The 6,920-nt window shown below is 31.9% G+C and overlaps 1 long non-coding RNA gene across 1 annotated transcript; it reads left to right on the top strand.

Annotated features, from left to right (window-relative positions):
• Positions 1-500: 500 nt before the first annotated feature.
• Positions 501-5,516, top strand: LOC137655095 (uncharacterized). Its single transcript, XR_011046808.1, has 3 exons — positions 501-584; positions 1,121-1,229; positions 4,307-5,516. It is a non-coding gene; the product is annotated as an uncharacterized lncRNA (long non-coding RNA).
• Positions 5,517-6,920: the final 1,404 nt, after the last annotated feature.

Below are 6,920 nucleotides of genomic sequence, written 5' to 3' on the forward strand. Positions count from 1 at the left end.
CGAAAATAATTGATCTGGATGCAAAATGGACTGACTGTAGCCGAAATTGTGGTTTTCAAAATGAGCCATGGAAGAAATAAAAACGCGAACCCGAGATATGGCATCACAATAGAAAAGATATTTGCATTTGTGATTTTTTAATTCCAACTGTACATAAATGTGGCGCACCGTAAATAATGAAATTAAATAAAATTTATAAATACTTCTTATTTATAGATGTATGTTTTTATTAATCAAAGTTAACTAAATAATCGTTCTTTTTCACTTATTGTTTTTTCGTCTGTTTGTGACCTTCGTAGTCTATTTGACGAAATATTATATAAATAGATAAAACCTCCAGTTCCTCGAGCAAAAAGCGAGGGAAAGTGACGCCTCCCCAAGAGCCATCTATCAAGTCCTTGGCGGGCTACTCATGCCTCGTGTATCCAGAGTACTTGGCGAGCGAGAGACGGGTGATGATTGAAGGTACTTGGCAGTTTTAGGTTAGTTGAACTTGGTGTATTGTGGTGGTTGTAATATTTTTTTTTTAAGATTCAAGGTGCTTCTTTGTGATGTATTGTGTTTTATCGTATTGAGTTGCGAAGGTAAGGCTACATTAGAACAGAGACTGTTTATGTTGACTGATTTAATGATTTTGTTGTGTAATACATTAAGTGTTGTACATTTAAGATTTTTTTTCATGTTTGGGAACTTTGCTTTTTAGTATCAATTTTTTACGACTACCATTTTCGTCCCTTGTCAATGGGAAGTGATTTTTCATATTTTCGTAATTATTAAATATTTTTGCAGTGCGAAATTTAAAATGGAAGTCTTCCTTGGTGTAATTTTTTTTGCTACTTAAGTCTTTTGAGTGGAAAAAATTAATTTTATAAGTACTATAATTTAATGTTTTTGACTGGTAGTACTGTACAGTACAAAGAAAACTGCTTCAATCACGCTGACTCTTGCATTAAATTTTTTTTTGCTTAAAATCGTAGTAATTAATATGCTTAGAATAAAATTCATAAACTTTCCTGTGTAACAAATCTAAGGTTAAAAGCGTAATTTATTGCAGTGTTTTTAATTCAATGTTAGGTTATCTAAGTTTAATTAGCTTAACACAAGTTTAACCTTATTGTAGGTAAGTGTGAGTTTGAACTTGGATCAAACTGGATCCTTGTGTATGGAATGTGGAAACTTTCCACGGCACCGGTTTCAACAAGCTTCATCTGGTACTATGGTCTTTTATAGTGAGTATGGTGTTAGTTCAGTAAACAGAACTTGACTAAAAATTTAATCTAATTTAGAGCATAAATTAGATTTAAAAGCTATTTCACACTTGCTTCATTCAACTAGTTTTAACTTTGAGATTTAGTTTATTCAAATGTTTTAATCTTTAGATTTATTTTATAATTCTGAGATTTACTGTATTCGGTTTTGGGATTGTTGGAGATACTCACTTTATTCAAAAGGTGAGATTAGCTTTTTTTAATTCAAATTGTTTTTGAGGTTTGCTTTATTCAATTGAGGTTTACTATATTCAAATGGTTTTAATTCTGAGATATACTTTTTGGTTTTGAAATATTTACTTTTAAGTTTTAATTTGGACATACTTTAATTTTAATTTTGCATTTACCTTAATATTTACCTTAATTAGTTTTAATTATTTATTTACTTTAATTAATATTTGCTTTAATTACTTTTAATTTTGCATTATATACTTTATTTAAATAGTTTTAATATTTATATTACTTTTCTTTAAATAATTTTAAACTTGTGATATACATATTATTAGTTATGCTTTTTGAGATATTTACATATTAGTGGTTTTCATTTTTAAATATTTACCTGTTTAATTTCTTAACTTTTTAGTTTTAATTTTACTTTAAAGTTTTTAGATATAATTACTTTGATCATTTCAGTTTTGATTTTAAGTTTTCCTGCTGATTTAAACTTTTATACTAGATTTAGCTCTAGTTCAATTATAATCTTCAGTTTAATCTTTTTATAAAAGTTCTAAAGTTTTTAAGAATTTACCTCTAATTAGGTAGTTGAGCTGTAAAGTTAACATTGTTTTATCATTGAATTAATAAGTTAAGCAGTGTGATATATTAATTCATAATTTTGTTCCGTAGTTAAATTATAAAGGTTTAGTAGTTTTGCCCGTTAATTTGATATTCATCAATGTTTATTCGTCAAATTGTTATCAGTTAAATTTATTAAATTTAAGTAGGCCTGTTCGACTAATTGTAGCAAATTTTATTCTCTAAATTAGCATTTATTTAAAAGTTTAGAAATATTTTACGATAAAATTAGATTAAGTAATTGTTAATCATTAAATTAACCTTTATAAAAGTTCAGCATTTTTGTAAAAATTGTCTGATCGTGAAATTAAATTTAAAAGTACAATGGCTTTTTTCACAAACTCAAAGTTAAATTTATTAAATAATTCAATTGGATTTTCTGGTAGATTAAATCAAAGTTTTAAAGCTTGACAATTTTGTTCGATAAAATTTTTGTACGGTCATTAATAGTATTAATGGTTTTAGTTTAAATCGACAATCTTGTTCGATAGTTAGTTTCAAGTTTACTTGTTTAGTTCGGTTAATTTAAATTAATTTAAAGTAGTTTTATATAGGGATTTAATGTTAGGATTTCATAAACTGTTTATACAACTCAACTTGCACATCCAAAAGTCCACCTTTGCCGCGGTGGCACCGCCACTCAGGCAAAGGTGGACTTTTCATTGTACATGGCAAACCCGACTTTCATAAGTCGGGTTTGTCGTGTACAATTGGATGTGCAAGAAAAAACTTACTAACCCCCTTTTCCTTTTCAGGGTTTGATCACTTTCCTTTTCAGGGTTTGATCACTTTTCTTTCAGGGTTTGATCACTTTTCTTTCAGGGTTTGATCACTTTTCTTTCAGGGTTTGATCACTTTTCTTTCAGGGTTTAGTCCCCTTTCACGTTCAGATGCTAAGGACTTCTTTTTTTTTTGGGGGGGGGGGCCAGGTAACTGTCCATATATAAATTATACCTATATCCATTCATCTCCTGTTAAAACCTGGAATAAATTTTGCCAGGCATTAGTTTAAAAACTGGTATATTGACGTAAAGGGAATGATGTTATCTTTTACGGTCACCAACCCTTAAAATTTGAAGGGGGTGATATTACAGTCTCCTATTACGATCACCAACACTAAAGTTAACAGTAGAGCTAAAATTACGGTCGCCTGGTTTTTTTTACTGAAATCGAGCGAGAACAGTGTTTTTACGGAGCATTTCCTATTAAAACTACGGTTTTTTAAAGTAAATGTTTAATGCACAGGCAGCGGCAAAAGACACTTCTCTCGCTCCCATGCTCTGTTCAGAATAGCAGGTGTAAAACTGTTATTACAAGCGAAGGTACAACCAAAGTTGGAAAAAAGCTCTTATTGCAAAGAGGCTGTAGAGGGTTTACAGGATAAAGAGAACAGAAAGAATTGAACTCCTTTACTGATTACGTAATCTTTAAACTTCGAAATTTATAACTTAACATACGAAATTAACACTTAATAGTTTGAAGTCTTCTCACGGCAACTCTTGACTGGTAACTGGTAGTTTGTTTCTTGTATAGGTTGAAAATTCGGCTGAATTCTTAAACTTCTAGTCCTACTGAATTGATTTTATATTATTTTTGTGACTTTTAAGTTGGATAACTAGTTGGATTCCAATGTTTTGTAGTTAATCCTTTTGATCAATGCTTTAGTTGATTCCTCGTGAGTAAAGATTTTTCATATAAACCTTTTATTAGTCAGTCCTCAAGACTGTTTTATAAGGTTCCTTGACTGCTGTTTTATATAAGGTTCCTTGACTGCTGTTTTATATAAGGTTCCTTGACTGCTGTTTTATATAAGGTTCCTTGACTGCTGTTTTATATAAGGTTCCTTGACTGCTGTTTTATATAAGGTTCCTTGACTGCTGTTTTATATAAGGTTCCTTGACTGCTGTTTTATATAAGGTTCCTTGACTGCTGTTTTATATAAGGTTCCTTGACTGCTGTTTTATATAAGGTTCCTTGACTGCTGTTTTATATAAGGTTCCTTGACTGGTTTACCGAATGATTACTGCTTTTTTCATTTAAAAACTGTTTTAAAATTTTCCTTGACTACTGTTTTATAAGGTTCCTTGACTAGTTTATCAAATTACTGCGTTTAAGATAGTTTATTCTCGGGCATAGTTCTTCCATGAGTTTTTTTTTTTTCAAACAGACAAATGTTATCCTAATTCTGAATCTCTTTACATACTGCAGAAATTAATTTTCCAAAATATTTCTTATTCAATTAGTGCCAACTCTCTGGAGGCAATTTGTGAGACAGTCTATGGCCTGAGGGGGACCGGCATGCCAACTCTTAATACTGCCGTAGCCCCAGTATTATCACAGATGACTCTGGAAGGTATAGAGAGGAAGTCTGTCGTAAGGAGATAACCCACTCATAACTACACCGGACGATGAAAAGATCAAATGCTGTAAGAAAAGATCCAATGACATCCGTAGAACATGCCAGAAACAGTATCTTCGGCACCCAAGCACCTCCAAACGATACGTACCTGAAGCTAATATTAATTGCTCTATCCCTGCTTTTAAGGAGACAGACAACAGCATGTGCTCTCCTTGGATTTACTTCTTCAGAGGGATTACAAATTTTGGAAAAATACTAAGGTAGATGCACTATGAATGCACTGTTGGAAGAGGTTGCACACCCGCTATGAAGCCGGAGGATTTGAGGAAAAAGGATAGTGTGGAAGAGTTGTATATTTGCGATGGGATGATGGGATTATCAAATTATCTTCCCAGATTCATGGGTAATGCTAAGTATTGGAGGAAGTGTTCTATCCTCCATGAGTGCTATGGCTATTCATGGTCCACTCACTGTCGTTCTGGTGCATGCCAATAGTCATAAGTTTAGTGGTGTAAGTAGTTAAATCCTCTACCAGAATATTAGTTGTCCAGCAAAAGGATCTAAATCCCAATGAATATCAGAGTAAGGTTCGTGGTAGGGACACCCCTACAAAGCTATCGAAAAAAGTCCTTGCAGGTATGAGGGTCAGTGACTTATACTTAAGATCTGCGAAAAGTTATTGGTATGCCTGGATCACTTTTTGCTGGCGGTGGATGGAGATCTCTCAAAGAATTTTTTATTTCACCTTTGTACATTAACATTTTATTATTAATTTATATATTCACAAATGTTAATCTTCCATTGATATATTTTTTACTTAAAAGTAAACTTTAAATACTAAAAATTCAGTTTTCAAACCTGTTTATTTAATCCTCCATAATTCAGTTACTTGTATATCATATTTTAAATTTCTTGATAAATATTCTAAAACTTGTTCACAAAATTAATCTTGTCATATTTTAAACTACTTTGAAAATAATGAATTTGATAACTTTCTTGAAATTAATCAGTTCAGTAGAAATTTTAAATGTGGAGTTTTGCAGTATATAGATATTTTATATTACATTCAATAAAATATGGTCTGTTCATTCTTTGATTAGTATTATGCTTCTCTCATTCCTCTGGTGTCAAATGTTTATTGAAAAAAAATTAGTAAATTAAAGTTTCTAAAAGAAAAAATTAACTTTGTGGATAAGTTATTTGTTAAAGAAAATTACAAAACCAAAAACCTAGCTCAGGAATATAAAGATAATCTAATATAAAGGTGTTTCTGGTAATCTAATATAAAAGTTAAGTCTTGTTACCCAATTTAAAGATCGTTAAAAGCTGTTAACGTTGTTTGGGAACACTATGCATTGCAAAGAGAAAATGCTTTAGGCCAAACTAGTTTAGCTTTTAAGAAACAAAGCTCTTGGTGGCCCTTCATGCTCAATGAGATAAATGGATTTACTTCATGCTTTTATAGACAGATTTCTTATCCTTACTTATCCATAATTTTTCATATTCCTTGAGTTTGAAAGAGGCTATTTAGCATTTTTTGGAAGACTGTTTAAGTTGCTCCATTGTGTAGCTCCATTGTGTAAATGTTTGTGGTAGCTCAGAGCTGATTGCCGCTTAATTTTCATAATGTCTAAATATTTTCATGAAAAGCTTCTAGATAGGTTTGCCCAATGGTAAGAGATTAAAGTAATTAAGCTATGCCTGAAATGACCGGAAACTGCTCCGGCTTGAGTGTTGAGAACTTTCGGAGCTTACCGTACTCGCCTGGTAAGGAAGGTGCTTTTATGAACAAAGTTTATTACGTCAATAGTTGAGCATACATAACTATATAATGCAATTTTTTCATTAAGGGTTTTAAATATGATTATCTCTAAGTTAAGAATGAGAAAACTTAAAACTCCCGTTTCTCCAAAAGCTAAGAATTACGAAATTGGTGGGTAGGTCGGGTACAGGTGAAAAATTTCATAGATTTGGCATGTACATATAAGGTTGGTTGCATTGCGTACGGACTAAAGGCTTATAAGAGCAATTTTTACAACGAACTGCTGGAAATAACTTAACTTGGTAAACTTAAATGACTAAGAGGAAGGAGCAATAAATTATTACTAGACAACCTACAATCCTGGTTGGAAAAGCTAAATGAAAGGCAAAGAGCTCCAATTTGGAGAGTAGCCTAGTGAGGAAAGTAATTAAGGGATTATAAAGTAAATTATGTACTGTAGTAGGATAAAACCTTTCTAAATACTTCAATACCGGTAATACTAATGGAAAAGATCAGCCATAAACCTGTAAAAGACCTGAGAATTGATTGAAGTGTTTGAGGGTTGAGATTCCTCATTGAAGTGTTTGAGGGTTGAGATTCCTCATTGAAGTGTTTGAGGGTTGAGATTCCTCATTGAAGTGTTTGAGGGTTGAGATTCCTCATTGAAGTGTTTGAGGGTTGAGATTCCTCATTGAAGTGTTTGAGGGTTGAGATTCCTCATTGAAGTGTTTGAGGG

The sequence above is a fragment of the Palaemon carinicauda genome, chromosome 16 (assembly GCF_036898095.1).
Source record: "Palaemon carinicauda isolate YSFRI2023 chromosome 16, ASM3689809v2, whole genome shotgun sequence".
NCBI classification, from domain to species: Eukaryota; Metazoa; Arthropoda; class Malacostraca; order Decapoda; family Palaemonidae; genus Palaemon; species Palaemon carinicauda.